At 40.9% G+C, this 10,626-nt stretch overlaps 1 long non-coding RNA gene across 1 annotated transcript; it reads right to left on the bottom strand.

Moving 5' to 3' along the window:
* Positions 1–3,631: 3,631 nt before the first annotated feature.
* On the bottom strand, positions 3,632–8,366 carry LOC126406136 (uncharacterized). The gene is made up of 3 exons (XR_007571651.1): positions 5,526–8,366; positions 5,388–5,403; positions 3,632–5,236 (listed from the first exon to the last, which is right to left on the bottom strand). It is a non-coding gene; the product is annotated as an uncharacterized LOC126406136 (long non-coding RNA).
* Between the last annotated feature and the right edge of the window lie 2,260 nt (positions 8,367–10,626).

Genomic DNA, 10,626 nt, shown 5'->3' with positions numbered 1-10,626 from the left:
TTTTCCATTTCCGAATAATCGAGACCACAGTGCTTTTTGGGACCTTCAATGCTGCTGAAATTCTTTTGTATCCTTCCCCAGATTTGTGCCTTGACACAATCCGGTCTCGGAGGTCTGCAGACAATTCCTTGGACTTCATTTCTTGGTTTCTGCTCTGATATGCACTGTCAACTGTGAGACCTTATATAGACTGGTGTGTGCCATTCCAAATCATGTTCAATCAACTGAATTAACCACAGGTGGACTCCATTCAAGTTGTAGAAGCATCTCAACGATGATCAGTGGAAATCAGATGCACCTGAGCTTAAGTTTGAGTGTCATAGCAAAGGGTGTGAATACTTATGAACCATCTGCTCCTCTTTTAAACAACTCCTCTATTTTTGATATTAATGTGTACCAGATATGTATTTTTATGTTCAACTGTACTCACAATGTTGATTCTTTTCCTGTTGTTTTTCACAACTTTTTCATGTCAAACTCCATAGTTCATTCTTACCCTACCAGGCAATCAAATAACATTTATTGTAGTTTCTCCTGCACAACATTAGGTCAGTTCAGCATAAGATTCAGAGGTCCCACAATATGGAATTTAAAACCTTCTATAATTACAAATTGCTCATCTATTTCACTACTTAAATCAAGACTTAAATATACTTTGCTCGATAAATGAATTAGATACATTTTGATTAATTAATATTTATATTGTTTATTGATGTTATTGTTATTATTATTGTTATTGGGTGCTGTTACATGATGGCTTCTCATTCAGAATGAAATAAATCTGAATGAAATAATTTGGAATTTAAGTCTTTCCAGGTAGTTTACATGGGAAATATTCATTCCGAATGAGGGTTTACACAGGAGATCAGTTTAATCGCCTTTATTCGGGTCAGCGCAAGGTTTGGGGCAGGGAAGGTTTCTGATTGGATAGGGGGCAGGCCGGATGTTACGTGTTTACCTTTACCGGAAGAAAACACTGTAGTCCTCACGCCAGATAACAAGATGCTTGACGACGGCGTTCTTACGGCGGAATTCCACTGGATGCGTGTCCGTTGCGGAACGGCAGTGCTGGTTATCCGCTGCGTGCTCCGCCGTCCGTCAACACCCACCGGCTGCGTTTGCTGTGCGGAGTGGTGCAGCTCCGCCGGAAGACATCTCGGTGCACCTCCGTGATAAATATCTCCTCGTCCATGGTGTCAACGGGGTGAAATGACGCCTGAAAACCTCTGACCTGTTGACTTCAGGCCTGCCTCTGCCCATTATGTAGTTTTCAAGGTGTAGTGCAGGGAAATATGATCCGCTGTGAACACTGTGTATTTTATTTTGAAAATTAACCGGATGTTTTATTTTGTTTCTGTGCACAACTTCCTGCCCCGCACGTTCTGCTCTGTGCTGAATTGCTGCGTTGTGCCCCGGCGTCCGGCAAAAATAGAAGTTCTGCATATCTGTTGCGGAGGGCTCCAGACCGCCGCATCTGTGACGGAGCCAGAACGCAGCACAACTGCAGCCGGTGGAAGCACACACATTGACTAGAATTGAAACGCATCAGCTTCGCTGCCGTTCCGGAGCGCAGACGCAACCAACACGTATCTGGTGGAATTTGGGAGTTAGTGCCTTTTTCAGGCTTGTTTTGCTTATATTCTTGAAGCAGCAGTACAACAACAACCTTGTTCTGCTAATGCTTCGTCTGTTGAGGAGGAGAAGGGAGGTAGAAGGTCGAAGAAGGGAGATAGAAGACCGTGCTTTGGCGAATGGAAACTGGTGAGTGACTATCTCAGCCCGTTGCTATGCGCGCTATATACGTCATCACGCCAGAAGGGCAAGGAAATGAGCATGCGCAGAAAGACCGAAATGAACTTAAAGAGGAATGAGTGTATACAAGTGAGAGAAATTCTTTCATTCGGAATTAGAAACGGAATATTCCAACCCCTTACATCGGAATGAATTTTCAATCGCATTAGCCATTTTCAATCCGAATAAGGTGTTTACAAGATCACTTTTAATAGGAATGAACTTTCATTCCGAATGAAAAGGGAATAAAACTGTCCACGTAAACGCACTGACTGCTATTGTTATTATTATTCTTGTTATTGTCATTATTAATATTGTTATTATCATAGTAGTTGTTTGCTTTTGTTGCTGTAATTATTGTCTTTGTTGTTATTATTATTTCATTATTAATATCTTAATACTATGAAAATTGCGTTAATTAATTTATTTCAATATGCTTTTGGCTTGTTATGTTTAATTTAATCGTTTGGCTTGTGTTGTTTGATTCTAATGAAGTTCAGGAGTTGAGGCCACATATAGGCCCATCTGGGTCTCTTGCCTCTACTCAGCACCTTTACTTTTACCAGTGTTATATTTTTTTCTTTCATGTTTTTTTTTTTTTTACTGTATTGTCGAAATGGTGTGAAATCCTTAAATAAATAAATAATACTTAAATAATGCACAGATAGATGAGACAAGACTGGTCATTCACGATCTGCAAGGAAAGCCTCAACATCACAGACGCTGTAGTGACGGGACACCACCAATTGATGTTGCCAAGCTGAGGGTTGTAAAAAGATAGATCTACTGAATAATTTGCTTGTTTGTTTCTTTTTTACTGTAGATAGTTACTAACATGAGTCATCCTCAGACAATACAAAACATGAGTCATCCTCAGACAATACAATACTACTAAAAAGTAAAACCAATAATAACAATAATGAAAATAATATTAAAATCATATTGAAATTTTAAAATCTATTTACAGAGTGGAATGGTAGCCTAATAGATAACTTAGATAATATTTATTATTGTTCAGACACTATTTATTGCTTAGATACTATTTAGCCTATTATTGTATTTACTTTTAGCATGTTCTACTTTTGAGTAATTTCCCAGAAGTTATGATAAAAAAATAAAAAATTACAGACTATAGGAGACAACCTCTTCAGTGTCTCACGTCAATTAATTAANTGTTTTTTATTACTAACAAAATGTTTTATATTGACCGTATGAATGGTTACGTTTTCAAATAAATATTTGGAAACGAAAATATGCTTTGGTGTACTTTTACAGAGTTTTGCAATATGTATATAGCCTACCTGTATCAAAATGTATAATTTTCAGCAGCGGTTTGTGTGACAGCTGCCACGGTCGGAGGTATAACCAGTGGGGCAGCCGCTGGTTCTGTGGCGCTGGCTTGGGGTCCACTCTCCCCTGGTGGAGTGGAGGGTGGCCGGTTTGCCAGGGGCAGACGGCTCCATGTGATGGTGTTTCCTCTCTGGTTCTTCCGTGCTCAGCCTTATTTTTATCTTGTTATTTATTTATTTATTAGCAAGTGACTGGAACACGCCCATGCGCTGCAAGCCTGGCGCTTTGCGTTTTAGACCATCTAAATAAGGCCCTAAATGTGTCATGAAAATGTAAACTAGATTATATTATAGATTATGGTATAAGATTTACAGTGATATATGATTTCATGATGGTTTGTCTAGGTTACCTTCTTTTATACGGGCTCTGTGTAAAAAAGCAAGTGTGTGTGTGTGTGTGTGTGTGTGTGTGTGTGTGTAAGACTATGTAACTGTGTGAATGTGTGACCAAGGTAGTTTTAAACCTGAGACACCTGAAGGTTTGAATCTGTTAATTAAAATAGTAGAAACAGAGATCCCAAAAACAGATGATGATGATGCACCAATCAGACACAGGCAGAAACTCATAAAGGTCTAATCAGCTAATTAGCATCATCCGGGTTTCTGTGTGAAAGTGGTGAATCACTAGTTATAACAGCAAGGGGGAGCCAGGATGACATTCATTTGAAAAAGACATCCAAATTTGAAAACTTAAGTTGTATTGCAAAAACTTTGCTGAAGACATAGACATGTCATTGTATGGATAAAGTAAAAAAGCAACTGAGAAAACACAATTTTAAAAATCTCTCCATTTGGGTTTTATTTCAAAACTCAATGATCTGAGGTAACATTACAGTTAATGGGACAGGAAAGGGATCCCTTGTTGCTGAAAATTCAAAAACAGGAAATCCTATTGCTTTAATGGACACATCATCCAAAAGAAGACCAAATAGACAGAGACAAATTAGAGTGGGTGATATCACTAGTGATATTACCCAGTCTAAGCAGGTCAATTCACACCCAGAAACTCAGAAAATGTATGAAAAAAAGCATTAAATGTGAACTGGGATTGTAACAGTTGTGGAGTAGGTTTGAGAAGATTTGAAGATTCTCTCCATATGGTTCAAAAGCTTCTAAATTTTAATAAATTTAAATGGTAGAAAAGAGTTAAATGCATGCATACATTTCCTTAATGAACTGTACATGTTGATATTTGAACAGTTAGCTGAGAGTATGCAGAAGTCCAAAAACATATGAAAGAATCCTGAAATTATAAGAGAATCAAGATTTGCATCACAATAGTGTGAATGCTTAATCAGCATTGAGGTACACATTTTAACTTTTCAATGTAAATTATATAACACACTGATTATACTATAGGCCTGCTCTACCTAAAGGATGCTTGCACCAGACACTGCAAAAATAAGGCCAGGAGAATCGTTAAATAGGCTAACCACCTGGATAACTGCCTTTTCTCCCTGTTGAGGTCAAATCCAAGGAAGGTACCCATTATATTAGGCCAGCATTGAGAGGCTTGGGAAAAGTTTCACCCTCAAGCAGCAAGGATCCTAAATGAAGACCCTGCCTCAGACCCTGACTTCTCAGGACTTGCCTTACTCTCTGGAGGTACTTGGTTGTGGTCGACTTCCTTGCAGCCTCCTCATGATTTCCATTAGCCTGTGGGATCCCAAGGTACTTGTAGCTGTTCTGGATATCTCCTATGTTGCCCTCTGGTAGGTCAACTCCCTCAGTTCTGATCATCTTACTTCTCTTTGATACCATCCGGCCACACTTGTGACATCCCTATGTCCTTGCTGTAGATCCTGGTGGTGTGGATCAGTGAGTTGATTTCTCATTCATTCTTGGGGTACAGCTTGATGTCATCCATGTAGAGCAGGTGGCTGATTGTTACTCCACTTCGGAATTGGTATCCATATGTGGTCAGACACAGTATTTAAAACCAATGCAATGTCTATATAAACCTAAGGGTCATTATAGGCCCCAACTTCATACGTGTTGACACAATACAACTTTATAGGTTCAAGGAGAGCAGGACATGTGCATTCAGTTCACCATTAAAATATTTATTTAATAATAAGATTTTTATTGCTGGAGACCTGAGAAAAGAGGAAAACAACTAAGTTTAGGACACATTTTTATTTAACTATAATAAATAGATAAAACAATTACTATCTAAAAAGTGCAAACTCCAATGTAAAATAGAACACCAGTATTTGTTGGAAGCAAGTAAATAGGCAGGGTTCTTACCACGGGGAGATTCTGCCTATAAAAAAAAAAAAAATTAAAAAAAACAAGAGGTGAATCTCAGTTTGTTCAGTTCACAATGGTGTAAAAGTCATAACTTCATACAGTTATTGAAAGTGTAGGAGTTAATTGTCACAATACCTGTACAAATCCTGGACAGTTCACAGTAAAGCTAAGGTTGAATCCAATTCAATATGGTAGCCGAGTTAGGCTAGACAATGTAGATGGACTGGTTCAGGCAAAGCAGCAGTCTGGCACTTAGTCTGCAATAAGGGAGACATGGTCTAAATCGTTTCAACTGGCAAAAATAATTTGGAGGGACTGACCCTCCTACATTACCCCACCAGTTTAGGTTACCTTGCTCACTCTGAGGCCCTGATTAAAAGAGACACTGGGAACATCAGCAGGCTGACTACTCTGGCTCCTACAAGGAGGAGACAAGGGCTGAATTCCCTAAAGGATTAAATTATTATATTATTAATGATAGGCCTACAGACAACCAAACAATTGCAGTTATCTATGGTCACCTCTTCAACATGGAGTTACAGAGCATACATCAGCCAAGATCAGTCAGGACACAGCTCTACTACACCTAAATATGAGAAACCTCATTAGATTTCAACTCAAACAATACAAACAATGTTTCTCCCAGGATCTCCCTTACCTGCCCAAACCAGGCAATCCTACCACACATCTACTAGATTCAGACAAAGAGGTACTAATTGCCCACACCTGTCCTTATAAAGGCAGGAAACTCTCTCTGACCCTACCTACAGAGGGCAGTGCTCTCACCCTACATGTCAGCCCTCACACATAGCCACTCTTGTTGATCCGACTGAGGGGATTCAGGCCTATGCAGAACAGCAGTTGTGACAGTGCATCCCCTTGGTATATGCCGCATTTGATGTTGACTTGGGCAAACGGCTTTGAATTGGCCTCTATGGTCATCTTCCACATTCCCATGGAGTTCTTTATGAAGGCAGTTAGTGATCTGTTGATCTTGTATAGTTCCAGACATTCCAGTATCCATGTGTGTGGCATTGAGTCGTAGGCTTTCTTGTAGTCAATCCAGGCAATGCACAGGTTGGTCTTCCCGCTCTTGCGGTCTTGGGCGATTGCTCTGTCGACCAGTAGCTGGTGCCTGGCTCCTCTGGTGTTACTGCCAATTCCTTTCTGTGCCTTGCTCATGTATTGGACCATATGCCTAGTTATCTTAGCTGCTATGATGCCTGACAGGAGCTTCCATGTTGTATAGAGACAGGTTATTGGTCTGTAGTTGGATGAGATGGTTCCCTTCTGGGGGTCTTTCATAATCAGGACTGTCCTGCCCAGTGTCAATCATTCTGGGTGGGTCCCATCCCTTAGCAGCTGTGTTGCTAGGTGTTCGTGGAGTGCAGTTAGCTTCTTCAGCCAGTATGGATCATATCAGGGTCCGGTGCTGTCCAGCTCTTCATCTTTGACACTCTTTCCTGGATGTCTGCCATTGAGATGGTTACTGGTTCCTGTTCAGGGAGGTTGCTGTGGCCAGTTCTTAGGTCCACGAGCCATTGGCATCAGTTTTGTGTGATGCCTCTCTTTCCCATATGCCCTTCCAGTATGTTTGCATCTCTTTTTGGGTCTGACCTGCTGTTATTTCCCTGCCACTGAGAGAACACCTTGGCTGGTTCAGTGGAGAACATCCTGTTCCTGGCTTCTACTTCTTTGGTGTATCTCTTCAGCTGGGTGGCCAGATTTTTAGTCTTTGTTTGGCAGTTTTGAGTGCCTCAGGAATGGAGAGCTTGTTGTATTTCCTTGATGCCCCTTTATTCACCATGTTACCTCTGTGTAGCTCTGCTAGTTGGCTAACTTCTCTCTGTGTTGCCTTTATCTTGGCCTCCAACCGTCTCTTCCATGGAGGGTACTGGTTCTTATGTACCATGTCCGTCTTGTATCCAAGCATCTCCATGATTACTGTTGCTGTACTGTGAATCAGCTTGTTGGTCTCAGTGATGGTCCTTGTAGGGATGGGGCAGCAGAAGCTCAGTCCATAGGGACTTGGCTTGGGAACCGGAGGGGTGCCGGTTCAAGCCCCCGCCCGGACCAAATATATATACACAATTCTCCTGTCACGCCTAGAGCATTGTGTAGGTATAAAAGGCACTGTTTTAAGTTGGTTTAAATCATACTATTTAAAACAGTGTATTTGCCGTTAAAGATTCCTTCCAAAGATTCCCTTCAGGCCGTGCTAAACTGCGTAAGTGACATTAAAACATGGATGGACTTAAACTTCTTAAAACTGAATGAAAACAAGACAGAGGTTGTCCTGTTTGGTCGCCCTGATCTGGTTCAGGTCCTTGCCAGCTCCATGGGCCCACTAGCACCTTACATGGGATCCCACACTAGGAATCTTGGTGTGATTATTGATGGTGCTTTTAAGCTAGACAAACAGGTCAGCTCAGTGGTCAAGTCTAGCTTTTTTCAGCAGAGGCTTCTAGCCAAAGTTAAACCCTATCTAAGCCAGAAAGACCTTGAAAAAGTTATCCATGCTTTTATTACCTCTCGGTTAGATTATTGCAACACCCTGTATGTCGGCATTGAGCAGTCAGAGCTTAACTGCCTGCAGCTTGTTCAAAATGCAGCAGCTCGTCTCCTAACTGGGACAAAGAAACACGAGCATGTAACTCCAGTGCTCTCTTCACTTCACTGGCTTCCGGTTAGGTACAGGATTGATTTTAAGATTCTTTTATTTGTTTTTAAGTCTCTGAATGGGCTGGCTCCGGAATACCTATCTGACCTTATTAAGTTGCATCAGCCCTCCAGAGCCCTCAGATCAGCGAATCAGATGGTCTTGGATGTTTCTCGATCACTCTTAAAAACTAGAGGGGATCGAGCTTTTGCAGTCGCGGCTCCCACTCTGTGGAATGCATTACCATCCACTGTGCGGACGGCGAATAGCCTCTCCACTTTTAAATCACTGCTTAAGACTCACTTGTTCACCTTGGTCTTTGGTTGAGTACAGTCACCTCTATTGGGTCTTTTACCTTTGTTATATTTCACTGTATAAATGTTTTTTGTGTGTTGTTGATTTTGCTTATTTTAACTGTAAAGCACTTTGGTTGGCCGTTGGCTGTTTTAAAGGTGCTATATAAATAAAGCTGACATTGACATTGACATTGACAAATATATATGGAGCGTGGACTGGTAGCTGGAGTGGTGCCAGCCGCATTGTGGGGGGGATAATGACATCCCCACGCTGACCTGCTGTCATCCTAAGAACCCTTACTGAATGATGAATATATGTAGGCAATAGTGTTATTAACAAATTAAACATTTTGTATGCATGATTCTGTAAGAACTTATCACGTTTCATCATAAACTGAACTATGTGCACCTAAAATGATTAGTTAATTAATTAGTCAAAAAGAATTTGCATCTATTTTTGCCCTTTTATTTTATAGGCTGATAATCTTACTATATAATGACGAAAACTCTTTTTGTGGATGTGTCTGTCTGTGTCTCTGTTCCACGTTTTTCTCCTGATTGACTTGGTCAATCCATGTGAAATTTGGCACAGTGGTAGAGGGTCATGGGAGGATGCGAATGAAACATCAGTTGGCCAAAGGGGGGCGCTATAGCAACCGATTGAAATTGCAAACTTTGAATGGGCATACAGTATCTCATGCCCCGTATGTTATAGAGACATGAAACTTTGCACAGAGATGCCTCTCCTCATGAGGAACAAATTTGCCTCAAAAACCCATAACTTCCGTTTGACCGATCTGCATGAAACTCGGTGAACATAATCTACGGACCAATATCGCAAGTTCCCCCTTGGCAAGTTGGAAAACTCACTAAAACTGAGCTTCTATAAGGCAATGAATATTGCGGAGGGCGTGGCTCATCACATAAAGGTGTATAACATCTCAAGGGTTTCACCGATCACCACGCAACTTTGTAGGCATATGACCACACATACTCTCAGGGGACCCCTCTATTATTGACCCAATCAAACAAAATGGGGGCGCTAGAGAGCTAATTTCTTATCTAGGCCTAACCGCCATATTGATTTATTGATTTATTTTTAGATATGTTTTTGGGCATTTTGCCTTTAATGGATGGGACAGCCAAGTGTGAAAAGGGGAGAGAGAGAGAGAGAGAGAGAGAGAGAGAGAGGGGATGACATGCAGCAAAGGGCCACAGGCTGAACTCGAACCTGGCAACAGCCTTGTATATGGGGCGCCTGCTCTATCCACTAAGCCACCGACACCCCGCCATATCGATTATTACTAAACTTGGTAGATATGTAGAACAGGACGCCTCAAGGTGACTGGAGAAATTTAACTCTAATTGGCAACTGGGTGGCGCTATATTAACAGAAAAATGTTTAAAAATGGCTAAAATGCGACCGATCGCTGTGGCTGAATGTTTGTTTGTTTTTTCTAATTTTTGGTATGACTAAGTCATGGTATGGTCAGTGTGTCATTCTGTCAGTCAGTCATTCTGTCTGTCCCACGTTTTTCTACTCACTGACATGGTCAATCTATGTGAAACTGCACATAGGCATTGAGGATTGGCATAGGTAGAAGGTGACAAAGCTACCAATGGGTATGGACTAGTGAAAATGATTGTGAATATTATGTCACTTTTCCGAAGGCATTATAATACCAACGTTTTACACATTTTTAACCAGGTTAGTTCCATTGAGATCAGTGATCTCTTTTTCAAGGGAGACCTGGCCAAGACGGCAGCATAAAAATTACAACACAACAATGAACAGCAAGGACATAAAAAACACAAACATAAAAGATACTCACTAAAATATAAATTATTTAAATACCTACAGGCATCAACAAGTACCAACCAATTCATTCACCACTGTACTTATGAGACCTTTAAAACCAGACATAGGGACCAAAACCCCCAGTTTCAATACATCTTGCAGGCCGTTCAAAGTGAGGGGAGCAGAGACCTTAAAATATTTCTTTCCCAATTCAGTCTGTGCACGTGGGACAGACAATTAAACCAAATATTGCGATCTCAGACTATAACTACAGTCAAATCTCTGAGCAATCAAAGTGCCAATGAACGATGATAGTTTACCCAAAATGGCTTTATAAATAAACAAATGCCAGTGACTGAGCCTACGCATAGTCAAAGATGGCCACCCAGCCCTGGAGTAAAGAGTATAATGATGAGTGAGGGCTTTACAGTTTGTAACAAACCTCAGAGCACTGTGATATACAGTATCTAACATGTGCAAACA

The sequence above is a fragment of the Epinephelus moara genome, chromosome 18 (assembly GCF_006386435.1).
Source record: "Epinephelus moara isolate mb chromosome 18, YSFRI_EMoa_1.0, whole genome shotgun sequence".
In the NCBI taxonomy this organism is placed as follows: Eukaryota; Metazoa; Chordata; class Actinopteri; order Perciformes; family Serranidae; genus Epinephelus; species Epinephelus moara.
Note: the sequence above shows the minus strand (reverse complement) of the source record. Positions and strands in the feature narration are given on the sequence as shown.